Source organism: Muscardinus avellanarius, assembly GCF_963383645.1.
Source record: "Muscardinus avellanarius genome assembly, chromosome: 6".
Lineage (NCBI taxonomy): Eukaryota > Metazoa > Chordata > Mammalia > Rodentia > Gliridae > Muscardinus > Muscardinus avellanarius.
Window position 1 is genome coordinate 17,663,302 of NC_137791.1, and position 15,454 is coordinate 17,678,755.

At 41.8% G+C, this 15,454-nt stretch overlaps 1 protein-coding gene across 1 annotated transcript in view; it reads left to right on the forward strand.

Annotated features, from left to right (window-relative positions):
* The window catches only part of SMAD1 (SMAD family member 1), a gene marked incomplete at both ends in the record, with an annotated part of 44,851 nt that overhangs the window by 9,518 nt on the left and 19,879 nt on the right, over positions 1-15,454 (forward strand). The gene's annotated exons all lie outside the window — the stretch shown is intronic.

The following is a 15,454-nucleotide window of genomic DNA, read 5'->3' on the forward strand; positions in this document are numbered from 1 at the left end:
AGAGAGAGAGAAACTGAGACCGAGAGAGATATTATACCTTTGGGTATAAAAAAGGGGCTGTACCCCTAGCCCTTTTTTATTTTGAAACAGGGTTTTAAGTTGCTGCGGCTGATGTCGAACTTGTAATCCTCCTTTCCTAGCCTCCCAAGTATTGAGATGCTTCTTTTGACTTTCAGCCTCCTTGGTCCTAGGTATCAAAGGGCTCAAGAGAGAAGACTGGAGACTAATTTCTCCCAAATGCCATTTTCTGCTTTAAAATTAATTGTTCTCTTCAAAGACTTAATCTTATGACTGATAAAAATGATTTGACCAAATCATCAAACATTTGCCCTGATATTTGAGAAAATGAGATTTGTTTGGGGAGGAGATAGGGAAGTAAAAAAAGGACACAAATTTTAGAAAGCAGAGCTCGGGGGACTTCAGGCAGCCATAGGATATGTACCATGAACGGCTTTGTTAAAAATCTAAGCAAGTTTGAAAGAATCCCCAGTTTCATTGCTTTGCCAACTTGGCTGGGGATTAATGCAGTTGTTAGATACTGGTGTCAGGACTAGTTTGAAAGACTGCAGACTTGCTTCCCTGGGCCTGTTCTGGTCTAGGTGTGCGTTGTCTAAGCAGTTTTCCCGTGTGTGTGAGGTGGGCAACCAAGGACCATGCTGCCTGCCCTGTGCATCCTCCTGACTGCCATTGCCCTCTGTGACTTCTCGCTGCCTGTGGCCCGCAACACCAAGCCTGGCACAATATGCTACTGCAGTCTAGGTTCACGAAATTGCCATGAGCCAGAAATAACCAAACTTCCTCCATCATCTGGGCATGGTGGCACAGGCTTGTAATCCCAGTACTTGAGAGGTTGAGACAGGAAGATCCAGGTTTGTGGCCAGCCTTGGTGAGGCCTTCCGCAAGTTAGTGAGACCCTGTTTCAAAATAAAGAATAAAAAATAGGGCTGAGGTGCTCAGAGGTAGAAGTTCAAACTTATACACACACATACACCACCACAGTTTTCTCTATAAAAAGACCTGGAGGTCTGGAAACACATTCTGTGGTCTAAATGAAGATGCATAGGTTGACCAATGACTAGCAGTTGTCCCCAGCTGGTCCTTGTATGCTCTGGCTGAGCGATGTGCGGAGGGAAGCTCAGTAGGCAGCCCTGCAGGAGGTGCTGCTCTCCTAGTTCTTCACTTAGAGAGCTCTGGTCTGGTGCTCTGGCTGCATCACTCACACCACAGCCCCTGCCCGCCCACCTGTCCTGGACCTTCAGTTGGACAGAGGCAGAGGAAGAGTGTGATGTTTATCACCTTTATCTAGCAACTAGATTTGCAGTAGTCAAATTTCTTCCATGACAGTATTTTTCTTGAAGCATCTGATTGCTCCAAGAAAAATTTACCCAGTATATGCTTGTGTATTAGACAGATTTTAAGTAAGAGGCTAAGTTTGGAAGCTCTTGTGGGCAAACACTTTGGAAATACAAAACCTGCAGCTTTTAAATAGGAAAAAGAACAGCTAATTTTACAATGAGGTATTTAAGAGACAACTGATGGTAGCTTGTCACAAGGACCGTGGGACCAGCTTGAGGGGCTGTCCCTGGCCAAATCTGAGGTAGACTGACTAGCAAAATATGGACAGAAATGGATTGTAAATTATTGTCTTGGCAGGGACAGGAACCCAAGGACTCCCTGATGACAAATAAGTAGGGGAGAAGTAGAGGAGCCCTGTATATAGTAGATTGTTGTTTGCCAGCTAGTTAGTGTAGAGAGGAATTCTGAGGAAATTCAGGACAGATAAAGCCTTTTAAAGGAGATACTAATTTCCCTTTAGCAGTAGGATTAAAGCATGATAGTACAGAATGGGGGTTAGAAGGTCTGGGCTGAAGCCGAGTGTGGTGGCGCACACTTAAACTCCCAGCCTTCTGGAGGCCGAGACCGGAGGATCAGTGTTCACAGACAGCCTCAGCTACTTAGTGAGGCCCTTTGCAACTCAGTGAGACCCTGTTTCAAAAATAAAAAGACTAAAATTAGGGCTGGGGGTATAGCTCAGAGATAGAATGCCCCTGGGTTCCATCCTCAATATTGCACACACAAAAAAGTAGGTCTGGGTGATTTTGACACTTGTTAACTCTGACCTTGGGCCCCTTTGAGCTTGTGTTCACTAACCCATGGAATGGGGGTGATTTATCTCTTTCCAAGGTTGTGGTGAGGATCAAATTAAATATATACAAAGGTCCTCTGCAGTAATGCATTTTTGAAACAATGTGACTATGACAGGACAAGGAACATCTCTGTCCATCTTCCTTAGAATAAAAATGAATCTGTAATGTCTTAACTAAATAAATATTCAGAAAACTCTTGGTAATCATTACAATAAAAATGGTAAGAGTGAATTAAAATAGCTACTTTTTGTTCCCACCCATGTGGTAGACACCAAGCTTCCCACTTCATCTGTGTTCTTACTTAATCCTGACCAGACTGGGAGCAGCAAGGCCCAACAAGGCCCCTGAGATGCGTGTGACAAATGGCTGACACTAGAGCTTGACACTAGAGCCAGGATTCAAATGAAAGGCTAGTGCCCCGGCCACCCTTCTCTGCAGTGGACTGCTGCTCAGAGAAGGGCTCCCCCTTAAACCGCTCTTTCTCTTTAATAAAGAGGACACACAGCATGTTGGGGCGGAGCTTGTGACCAGAAGTACCTGTGTGACCAGCCTTAGAAGTGTGAGGTTGATAATGGTAAATTGAGAGCATCCACACCCTGTGGCACTCTGTTTGTGTTCATTTCCCATTGGTCAGTAATCATCATCAAATAGCAAGTGTCTGTTTCATGGAATATATTGAACAGAATCAAATTTGAACTCAGAGTGAGCTGACTATATAATTAATTCAGCAGCAATTACAAATTAAGCCAAGCTGCTGGGTATGAAGCCTGGGGTGTTCATTTGCATATCAATAGGTGATTAGGCCTCTTTGCCTACTGTTCTATGTGTGGCTGGAACTCTTTTCCTGAATGCTTGCTCTAGCCCTGGATCTGCACCTGTAATCCCAGTATTTAAGAGGCTGAGACAGGAGGATCGCGGGTTTGAGGACAGCCACAGCAAGTAATGAGACCCTGTTTCAAAACAAAATAATAAAAAGGGCTGGGAGTTTATCTTGGAGGTAGAATGCCCCCGGGTTCAATCTCTAGTACCGAAGAAGACAGAGACTAACCTCTGCAGCACTTTGAGGGACGCCGTAGTGCCACGGTGGGAGCTCCCCCTGGACGGAGGCTGCCCAGGTCTGCATGCTGTCTCCACTGGTTGTGTTATGTGTTCGTAGGCAAGTTGCTTATCTCTCTGTACCTCCGTTCCCACTTTTATAAAGTAGAGGTTATGATGGTGCCTAGGATTTAAGTTCATATTTGGTACAGCTTGGTAGAGCACTTGGCAAATGTAAGCACCATATGAGTATTAAAGAAAAAGAAGATCTGAAAGAAGTACTATTCTTCCCATTTTAGTGGTAAAAGTGAGGCTTAACAGCTAAGTTGTCCTTGCTAATTAGCTAGTAAATCATTGAGCAGAATTTCCAAGTTTGGAAATCTATAACGAAAACCCACCTCTGTTTTATTATTCCTCATGTGTGCCCCGTGAAAGATTTCTTTTTCCTTTTGATATTTTTAGTTTATTCCCTGAAGTTTTTTCTCCCGCTAAGAACTTTTGCAGTCTCTTAACTAACGACATAGTGCCTTTCCTCTGCGGAAGTTAAGCAAATAAACATTTGGCAGAGGAAAGGACCCCAGGCTAAGAGTAGGAAGAGGGGAGGCCAGAGGGAGCAGTGTTTGAGGGGCTGTCCTGTAGCTTGTGTCATTACCCCTGCACGGACACCAAGGCAAGGACTTGCGGGGCCCGAGGTCATACAACAGAACACCGAGCCGTCTTGATCAGTGCCAGTGCTGTGCTGCTTAGAAGTGGCACTGTGCAGCTTGACCAAAGCCACTAGACACTAGTCGATTTCCCCCAACCCTTTTTGTTTTGAGACAGTGTCTAACCAAGATGCCTGTGCTGCCTTTGAACTTGTGGTCTTCCTGTCTCAGCCTCCCCAGCCCCTGGAATTGCAGGTTCCTGGCTTCCAGATCATTCTAATTTAAATCTACATACTACCGAAGAATCTGGACTCACTGCATAGTCTTAGCTTGTGATAGGGATGGTCTCTAACAATCTCTGAAGCTCCAATTGCCTCGCTTATTACAGATGTAGACAGTGCTCTGATGCCAGCAAGCATAGTGGCGTCCATCTTCATTCTCGGCTGCTAGGGGCTCCCATCTGTTGGCCCTGGGATTGAGTTCAAGAACCTACCTTTGTAAACAAGTGTCTTGTTAATCCAAATACAGGGAGTTTGCAGTCTCTGCTTCAAGAGAGATTGCTCTGTCCTAACCGGTGTATAATAAACAGGCCAGGAGCAGTAATGTAATTCACAAACATAGAGTAATTGAAAAACACATATTAAGGACCTGTTATATATTACATACCAAAGAAAGAAAACCAGTCTAGGAGGTGGGGTAAAGTCAAGTTAGCAATAAAATGTTGCACGTCCTAAGAGAACAGTAGCTGGGCACAGAGGAAGTTTTTTCCACTGGGGCCAGAGAGAAAGATCAGGAAAGAAACATAAAAGAAGGCACATCAGAACTGAGACTTAAAGCCCGGGGTGCCTGGGCCGAGAGCATAATGGTGCCCCAAAAGACAAGGCACAGCAGGAGTCGCTAGGAGGGCCCCAGGTCTGGCGATGTGCGCTGGGTGCCGCCAGGGCACATCAAGGAAATGAGCTGGTATACAAAGACAGTCACTGGCCTGGCATCCTTAGGAAGTTGAGTGCTCAAAAGTCAAGGTAGATTTAGTCTTTTAAGTACATCTAACATTTATTAGTTTTAAACTTGACAGTATTACTGGATATACCTCAGCCCACTATTTATATTCAAGTTGTATTTGCATGTTTGTATTTTACTAGTAGATTTCTTCTGAAGAGTAACTAATATATTCCTAGAAAGTAAATGTTGCTTAGCTAGGCTGAAGCTGCTTCTTCGTCTGTAAAACAGAGATGGCGGTGACGAGGAAATTGGGACCCAGAGAAGTTGGGGGATTCAATCAGAGTTCAAAGGTAATTAGTATCCTGGCATGACTGTGGTTCAGGGGTCTCAGCTTCTACTCAGATTGTCTTCTACCCCTGCAGAACTAGGAAGCATTTATCTACTACCGGGTGGCAGGAAGTTTGTCGGTCACTGTCTGTGTGAACAAATACAGATGAGGGTCTAGCACCCTCTCTTGGATGTAAAGAAAGAAAGGAAGGAAGGAAGGAAGGAAGGAAGGAAGGAAGGAAGGAAGGGATGGAGAGAAAGAAAGGGAGGACAGGCCTGATGTGATGCCCACGCCTCCAATCCCAGTACTTGAGAGGATGAAATAGGATTGCCGGTTCTAAGCCCCCCCAGTAACTTAGCAAGACCCTGTTTCGAAATACAAAGTTACAAGGCCTCAGGGTGTAGTTCAGAGGTAGAATGCCCCTAGGTTCAACTCACAGTACCAGAAAAACAGAAAAGAAAGAGAGGCTGCTTCTTCCTGAACATTTGATGGGTCCTACACACAGCCCACAGGATCTGTCAGATTTAGACTAGCTGTATTATTAGATTGCCTTACCCCTGGCCACTTGGTGGTAGAATTTCAAGTCCTACTTCCAGATCTTGACAAAGCTCAGGCTTCAAGTGTGCGGGATGCCTTCCAGCACGCAGCCCTCCAGACAGCTTCAGCTGCTCATTCCTTCCCCTGTGCCATGGCAACACAGAAGGGCTGAGGCCATGGCAGAATCACAAACGCCTCCTACAGCTCCTGCTTCCCGAGACGTTCTTAGTTTGGTTTCCCTGTTGACTGGAAAGAGATTTTGTTTTTTAACTGAAGGAGTTGTAGTTTAGAAAACAGTTTTATCACTGAAATGTTTCCCCCATGAAGGGTCCAGAAGAGAAGTGAAGATTGTATCTGCCCTTTATAGGTTTCAGAGATGCCCAGTGCCTGTGTGGAGAGCAGGTCCATCCATCACTAGGCTTGTCCAGAATGCCCTTGGGGAGGATGCCAAGTGCCAAACCAGGTCAGGTGTCCCAGGGCCAGAGCCACTAGAATATAGGACTGATACACACAATCTGATTTAAATGACTATATGAAAAAGGAATATGTAGCCAGGTGTGGTGGCACACACCCTTGTAATCCCAGTACTTGGGAGGATGAGACAGGAAGATCACAGGTTTGTGGCCAGCTTCATGTACTTAGTGAGGCCCTCATCAACGTCATGAGGCCCTGTTTCAAATAAAGAATAAAGAATAGGACTGGAGATATAGCTCAGAGGTAGCATTTTCCTGGGCACAATCCCCAATACAGAGAGAGAGAGAGAGAGAGAGAGAGAAAGAGAAAGAGAGAAAAGAAGAAGAAGAAGAGAGAAGAGAGGAGAGGAGAGAGGGAAAGAAGTGTGTATGGAGGAAGTTTTGGTTTTGCTGTTTGTTTGTTTGTTTGTTTGTTTGCAGAAATTGAACCCAGGGGCATTCTACCTCTGAGCTACACTTCCAACCCTATTTTATTTTTTTATTTTGAAGTAGGGTCTCACTAAGTTGCAGAGGGCCTAAGTTGCTAGGGCTGGCCAGGAACCTGCAATCCTCCTGTCTCAGCCTCACAAGTACTGGGATTATAAGTGTACCACCATGATGCCTGGCTTAATTTTTTTTTTTTTAGCACTGTACTTCTTTTTAAAGGAGATTATTATAATTCAAATTTATCAATGGAGCAGCCTTCCCTTACAGGGGAGCCACATTTTTGGAAGTTATCAGTAGGAATAACCTTACTGTACTAAGATAACAATGCTCCAAGAAACTAAGAAGCTAGTTCCCTGGGGAAATCGATGCTCCCATATGTCTCTTTCCATAAAACAGAAATAGCCTACAATACAGAAAGAAATAGTGAGGAAATTGTTCCTTACATCTCTTCCCTGCCCAGTGCTGATGTTATACTTGGTAAGTTCTCAGAGTAGAGCGTATATATAGGAATTTAGTAAGATAAAGTAAAACTGTGGTGTAATTTCACAGTTCCAGTGGAGCTACTCGGACCCCACTTGATTCGCTGTCACTGAGGTTCACTGTCCTAGAAAGTGTTAAGGAACATGGGAAGCGTGGATTGCAAGTGCTGGTGGCCGCTTCGTTAGGGAGGTGACTGGACTTGGGATAAGCTTAGAGAAGTCCTCTCCTGCCAGTGTGTAGGGGCCCATTTGTTTTATACCGTGCAGGTTACTTCTTAACTTCTGTGGCTCAGACAGGCATCACATGTCTGAAATGTTATCACCACTTTAGCTGAGGCTTCCTGTAGCTCTTTACTTTTGGTGTCTGTGGTTGATTTCACAACAGCACCCAAGTTTTGTGATAGTGATAGACAGAATAGAGCTGATGATCTTGAAGGTGGGAGTGGGGAAAGAGTGGACAGTAGAAAACTTTCAGCCTTTTAAAAAAGTTGGTAAAGGACAACTTAGAATCCCTTCATATTTTTTTTAATTTTTTAAAATATTTTTATGGTACTGGGGATGGAACGTAAGGGCATTGTCTCTACACCTCCAGCCCTAATTTTTAGTCTTTTTATTTTTTTTGGAAACAGGGTCTCACTAAGTTGTGATGGCCTCGCTAAATAGCTGAGGCTGTCCATGAACTGTAATCCTCCGGTCTCAGCCTCCCAAATGCTGTGATTATCATATTTATTTTTTGAACAGCTTTCTTGGGGAATAATTGGCATACATCCCTGGGATAGCATTACCACAAGCGAGTAGGCATTCTCATTACCTGTGTACTCCTGTGCCATTGTGATCCCCTCCCTTCTGCACCTACCCTTGTCCCTATTAATTACTGGTATATTTTCTGTCACTATGCAGAAGTACCTATTCTAGATTTTATATTAATGGAATAAATAGCATATGCCTTTTTTCTATTTTGTTTTGACCTAATCTGGGATTAATCCATGTTGTGTGAAGCAATATTTTGTTTCTTTTTATTGCTGAGCCGTACTTCACTGTATAGATATACCATAATTTGCTTATTCATCAACCCATTAATAGATAATTGGTTCATTCCCTGTTTTTGCCTATCATAAACAAAATGTACAAGTCTTTGTGTGGAATATGTTTTAATTTCACTTGGATAAATATCTAGGAGTAGAATAGCTGGGCCAGATGAAAATTACATGTTTAATTTTATAAGAAACTGCCAAACATCTGAAGTATTGGCATTTTTTAAATATTCCTACCAATAGAGTAATCCCTGTTATTCAGTGTTCTTTTTAGCACTTGATGTGGTCAATGCTTTTGATTTGGACTACATATATATATGTATACATTCTAAAGATATATATATGTATATGTATTTTTCTGTGATGAGATACCTGTAACACAATACTTATCATTGTAATCATATATAAGTGTAATTTAGTGTATTATATTCACCATGCTGTATAACCTTGCCTACTATTCAAACCTAAAACTTTTTTATCATCCCCATGAAAACTCTATACCCATCAAACAGTACCTTCTTCCCTTCACCCTATCACCTGATAAATCTCCATTATATTTTCTTTCTGTTTGTTTTTTGTTGTTGGTGGTAGGGTTTTGTTTTCTTTTTGATACTGGGGCTTGAACCCAGGGGCATCCTACCTCCCATTTATACCCTCAGCCCTTTTATTTTTTCGTTTGAAACAAGTGCTCACTAAATTGCTAAGGCCGACCTCAGTCCTGTGCTTTTCCTGTCTTAGTTTCCCACCACACCCAGCCTTCATTCTACTTTCTGTCTCTATGGATTTGCCTGTTCTAGGTACTTTGTAGAAGTGAAAGCATAAAATACTTGTTCTGTGTCTGGCCATATCACTGAGCAAGCATAATGTTTTTCAAAGCCTATCTTTGATGAAGAAACTAATCTTTTGCCTAATTTTTAATTGGATTTTTATATTTTATAAATGACTTTTGAGGGGTCTTATATATTCAAGACACACAAGTCCTAAATCAAATACATGATTTCCTTCAGGTCTGGGGCTTGAATTTGTTAAATATAAAACAGTACTTCAGAATAAATATCCTTAAATAAGCATTTTTGGGTAAAATCTGAAATTCATAAAGTATAGAAATAGACAAAAATGGAAGAAAATCAGTGAGAGTTGAACTTGGGAATAAATTTAAAAAGCAAAAGAAATTACATGAAAATAACAAAATATAGTGTACAAAGGGAGAGTAGTTGTATATTAAAATCATAACGTTTACAGAATAACCTAGGAAACCAATTTATCAAGGGAAAGGAGCATTTAAAAGGAACAAAGCGGGTCCAGGAAAAAGAAATGGACAACATACAAAGAAAATCCAAAGTACGTATAATTGCAGCCTCCAGTTTCCTAGAGACAGTAACGAAAGACTATTTATTTATTTATTTATTTATTTATTTATTTATTTATTTATGCGGTACTGGGGATGGAACCTAGGGGCGTTCTACCTTCGAGCAACACCCCAGCCCTATTTTTCATTCTTTTTTTTTTTTTTGGTGGTACTGAGGATGGAACCCTTCTACCTTTGGGCTATACTCTCAGACCTAGAGAGGCTGGCTGCAAACCTGAGTGATCCTCATGTCTCCGCCTCCCAAGCTGCGGGGATTACAAACCTGTAACACCACGCCCGGCTTTTATTCTTTATTTTGAAACAGGGTCTCACTGAGTTGCGAAGGGCCTCACTAAGTAGTTGAGGCTGTCTGTGAACCACGATCATCCTGTCTCGGCCTCCCAAATGCTGAGATTACAAGCATGTGCCACCATACACAGCAAGAAAGACTAATATTTTAAACTCAAATCCAAAAAAACTTTCCAGAAGCAAATATATATTAAAAGGACATTGTGTACTTGGGAATATTCACCTTAGAATGATCAACTTTGAAATGAAACCTACCAAAACGGTTAGACTTTAAAGACAAAGGAATGTCTCAGAACCTCCAAGAAAGGAGAGCACATTACTTATAAAATTAGGAAGAGAGGTCTAGAATCAGGATTCTTAGGAGCTTCTTACAGAGGCGGGCAGGAGTGAAAAACATTTTCCAGAAACTTAAGGAAAGAAAATGCAAACTAAGCTATGCTTCCAGTGTTCAAGCCACAGGAAAAGTCCCGAACTACATGTGTAGGAGCTCAGGGAGTACTGCTCTGAAGCTCATCTGCTGAGGTGCCTGCCAGAAGAGCTCTGTTCAACTAGGAGATGCCTGCGGAGACTGGAGAAAGGCAGGTGGTGAGCTTTTAATGAGTCGTAGAGACACATGGTGATGTGGGTGAGAGGTAGTGGGCAGACTAAATAATCTCACAAAGACAGTCCAGGCAGACAGTAGGCTATAAAAGGAACATGAAAATATGAATACCCTTTGCATATATAATTACCACCTAGAAGATTTAATGGAGAAACCCCTTTACAATAGCAGCAGAAAATAGACAATGCTCAGTACATTTAACAAGGAATGTACAAATCCTGTATATGGTGCTCTGGGACTGTGGTCTGAGTTGTGTGTGTACTCCTCCAAAATTTATGTTGAACCCTAATCCCTTGTGCTGCAGAATAGGACTGCTTGTAGAGACAAGAAGTAAGTAACAGTGAGGGCCTGAGGAGAAAGCCCTAATGCAGTCTTTCTGGTGTCCGTCAGAGAAGGGGGATAGGATATGCAGAGAGAGAGCAAGACAAAGGCCTGTGGAGACACCACAGGAAGGCAGCCATCAGCAAGCCCGAGGACCCACAGCAGGAAGACAAGGTAACAACTGAATGTGCATGGAAAAACAAGCAGACAAATGGAGTACCGGATGGAGCTGTGAAAGGGCAGGCCCTGTCAGATATTAGCACTTGTACAGTTAAAACAGAGCAGTACTGGGCACAAACTAGAACAGGATAAAACTTCTAAAAAGGACTCAAAGCACACTGGGCATGGTGGCGCACACTTGTAATCCCCGCGCTTGGTAGGCAGAGACAGGAGGATCGCGCAGGTTCGATCACGTGCTGGCTTAAGAGACCCTGTTTCCAAAAAAAAAAAAAAAAAATTATAAAATAGGTCTGGGAGTGTAGCCCGGAAGTAGAAGGGTTTCCAGGAACCCCAGTACCACTTAAAAAAAAAAAAAAAAGACTCAAAACATATATGAACCATCATGAGAAAAATGATATTTCCAGTCACTAGGGCCAAGGCAAGTTTTTGATGAATAGTGTTGGGGTAACTGGATGACTCTTTAGACAAAGATAAAATTAGATTCATTCCTCATCCCATAAATAAAACTGAACTTCAAATGGATCCGAATAAAAATCTAAATAAACTATGAAACTTTATTTGCACCCACAGAATGCATGGATGAATTTCTCCTGTAAAATGTAGGAGCTAAAGACTTCTTATGACTCAAAGTCTAGATACAAAATTTCCATGACAAATTTGACTACCAAAACCAAAAAAGTTTGGCACATTTGGCACATAAGCAAAGTCAAAAGACCTCTGGCAGATTGTAATAAATAACTGCAATATATATATATGCAACACATACATATATATGGTTAATAATATCTCTAGTGTATACGTTTATATTTAATTGGAAATGAAGGTTGAGAAAAGAAAAAAGCAGGAAAAAATAAGCAGATCATTGACAAGAGACATAAAATCACCCTCTGAAATACATGAAAAGATGGCCAACTTTTACCTTAAGAGATACATAAATTCAAATCACTCCAGAATACCATTTCTCACCTAACATTTCTCATCTGTTTTGAAAGACCAAAATTAAATCAACAATGACTGGGGAAATGAAACTCTTAAAACCAAATATTAACAGCAACAAATGTATCCAACTATTAATTCACCAAAAAGGAAAATATGAGTAAAATTTCAAGTTAAGAAAGTAACACTGAGGGGAAATGGACCCAAGTACATTTTGAATGAATTGGAATGGATCCAAGGTGTGTGTATGTGTGTGCGTGTATGTGTGTGAATTTTTAAAGAAAACAAACCCTAAATATTTCTTAGCTTTAGTTTATAAAGTGGTCAGAATATAGTGGTTCTGGAAATGTGTGGGTCATTTTAGGTTAAGGAAATTCATAAATATACTGATGTTTAGCAGTTCTCACTGTGGTAGTGTGGATCTATGAATATGAACTAAAGGAAGGCAAAAGCCCTGTGGAGTTGGATTGGACTTGGAGATAACAATATAAACTCAGGATTTCATGTGCACACAGCCTAGAATTAGTGTGATCTCAATAGACTTACAGAACACAGAACCTAGATTTTGGTTTCTAAGTACCATTCCTTACTTAATGGAACCATGGATTCCAGAGCTGGAGGGAAGGTAAGAGACAAGCTTGGAATGTCTTGTTAATAAGAAATTAAGTAAATGCTCAGAAAATGGTATACTGAATGGCATACTAAAAAGGCATAGGAACCTCCTTGAATGGGCTCCCGAAGGCTAGTGCTAAGACAGTAGGAAAGGATAGTAATGTTATAGCCATTAACTAAGAATCCCTGGGTTCATACTGATGATTGTCATCAATAGGCAGTTAGATGAGGGAGAAAAGAAAGAGCTTCCTAATACTAGCATTCTGAAAGGAATAATGGAGTTAAAAGAAAAACTACCATCTTATAATTATCACAGAAATTGGTTCAAGAAAAAAATGGATGCTACTTATAATGGGAAATTTTTCATGAGAAACAGTATTTCATAGTTTCAAGGTATATCTCCCTGGTAATTTATTGATTATAAAAGGAAAAATTAACTGTAGACAGTGGGTGAGTTGGACAGTGCGATAAGCCAGTGGTGGAGAGGACAGCTGTTAGTAACAGGCAGACCCTGTGGATCTCTGGATGTGTACCCAGAGAAAGGCGCCTCACTTATGGAGAAGTTCAGCCGAGAATCTCTGAGTTTAATCACGAGGATATGTAGCAGAACCCCCAAATGAGAGACATCTATAAAATAACTCCTATACTTTAAAATGCTAGCAGCATGAAACTGGAAATGGTTCTTTCATTTGCTGAAAGCATATTTGTGGGTTTCTCTTTTTAGGAATTACTCTGAAATGTGAGAGGACAGAGGGAATATGACTCATGGTTTCTGCTCTCGGATGATTCAGAATGTGTGCATTTGGGGACATGAGAAGGGAGGAGAACATACATGATTAAGTCACTCTTGGCATGATGTTAAAAACTGGTGTATCTGGGTAAATAACATACAAGAGTTCTTTACACTGTTCTTGGTAACTTTGAAATTATTTCACAATAAAGGAAGCCCCATAGGAGCTTCACTGTGATTACTCCAAACTGGAAACAATCCGATTCATCAGCAAAAGATAAAATTATAACATGAAATAGATTGCAGTCTATAGATGTAATAAAATGGTACACACATCACTGGCTGAATCTCGCAGGCATCATATTGAGCCAGAAAAGCTCAAATGCAAGAGAATATAAGATTGTGTTTATATGAAGATTTGTGCATTTCACTATCTCATTACAGTTTTGAAATTCATTAAAAGATACTTGTGCCTACGTGAGCCGTGGCAAAATTATGGTTTTTTTTTTTTTTTTTTTTTTGGTGGTACTGGGGTTCCTGGAAGCCCTTCTACCTCCGGGCTACACTCCCAGACCTATTTTTTACATTTTCATTTTGGAAACAGGGTCTCCTAAACCAGCGCGCGCAGCTGGCTTCGAACCTGCGCGATCCTCCTGTCTCTGCCTCCCAAGCGCGGGGATTACAAGCGTGCGCCACCACGCCCGGCCAAAAATTATGTTAACAGTCAGAGGTGAGGGTTGGGTGTAGTTCAGTGGCAGAGTTCCTGCGCAGTGTGTGCAAGGCCAAGGTTGAATCCCCAGCACCACACTCAGACTCCCCCAGAATAATCAGAAGTGAGACAGAAAGTTACTTTTCTTACCAAGTTTGTCCATGGGGTGCTGCTGTGCTTATGTGGTGGCGCAATTTCCAGGTCATCTACAGAAGCTGACTGAGCTCCGCTCTGCACTAAGGAGCACGCCTTAGAGCAGGCCTCTGCACACCAGGCAGAAGGGGCGCTGTGGGACCGCTTTTGCAGAGCATCTGCTCAGGGTGCAGAAATATTGTCCTTGACTATAGATATTGCAGAAGTTAACTTTCTCCCTGGCTGCCCCTACCTGGAGGCCGTTGAAATAGTAAGTCCTCAGTTCCAAAATTCTTCTAAGGAACATAAAGTCAATGAAGTAGGTGCTGCAGTAAATAGAATTCATGGGCGCGTGTATGCGCGTGTGCGTGCGTGTGCGTGTGCGTGTGCGTGTGTGTGTGTGTGTGTGTGTGTGTGTGTGTGTGTCCTCTGATGTAGAGAAAGATGGAGCGCTTATTCAGGCTGCGTTCTATGCTGTGCTTCTGGGGAGTAGTTCAGGGATTAAGAGTGATTTGGGTGAAAATCATAATTGAAGCTATAGCTCCATAGCTGCAAATGTTTATGATACATAATAATTTAAAGTAGCATTTCATAGCTTACATTTATTTTGTAAGATAGTTTTCTGTTCGTGTCAGAGAAGCTTTTATGAGGAGCTGCCTTCACAAAACAGTGAAGTTTGCACTTCAGATGTCTATTGAAAGGTAGTAGCAGAAAATAATTGTGCTTTGGTTATGCGTAGATTTGGCTCGGGCAGATTTCATCACAGTGAAAAGATAAAAGATATGTCCATTACGCTCAAAAGATTTGTTTCTAAAGGATCAGATACTAAGGAAATCAACAAATCTAATTGCTATAAGATTATTCAGAAATTTAAGATATAACATGAGAAATCTTAAGGGGAAAATAATGTTCATTTCATAAATAAGTGATAACCCGAGTGTTCAGAGCATATTTTCCCCTAAAATAATATAAATCATGGCTAGATTCCCAGGAGAGCCCTCAAAAGTCAATTCAGTTCCTAATGCCATTGTGAAAATACATTCTGCCATTTAACTCCCAAAACAAGTAGTAGATTTTAAATCTCCCCTTTTGTGTTGTATGGTTTAAAAAATGGGGTGTTTTCCTCTTCCCAGCTGAGGCCACAAGGCCAGAGAGTTCCCAGAGGTCTTTACATTAGGAGGAGCCATCGGTGGGCCTGGCGGGGAGCTTGGGGTGAACCTTGTTAGGCTCCGCAGCTGGCCGCACCGCAGCCAGCCTTGACTCTGGGACCCGTGTTGACGGTGGAGGTCAGTGCGGGTAGTGTGCCTACTGTAGGTTTCTGTGGAGCTTGCAGGGATGCTGGGAGTTGGTTTGGCTTCTACCCACATGCCTACCTTTGGAGCCTCATGCCTTGAGTTTTTAATTAGAAGACTGTGAATTTTATCCTCTGTTCTTGTTGGCTTATGAGTTGCTAGTGAGGATTGTTGAGAAGTAGATAAATTCATTAAACTCCTTAGATGAGAACACCTATTATCCCAGTACTTGGAAGGCA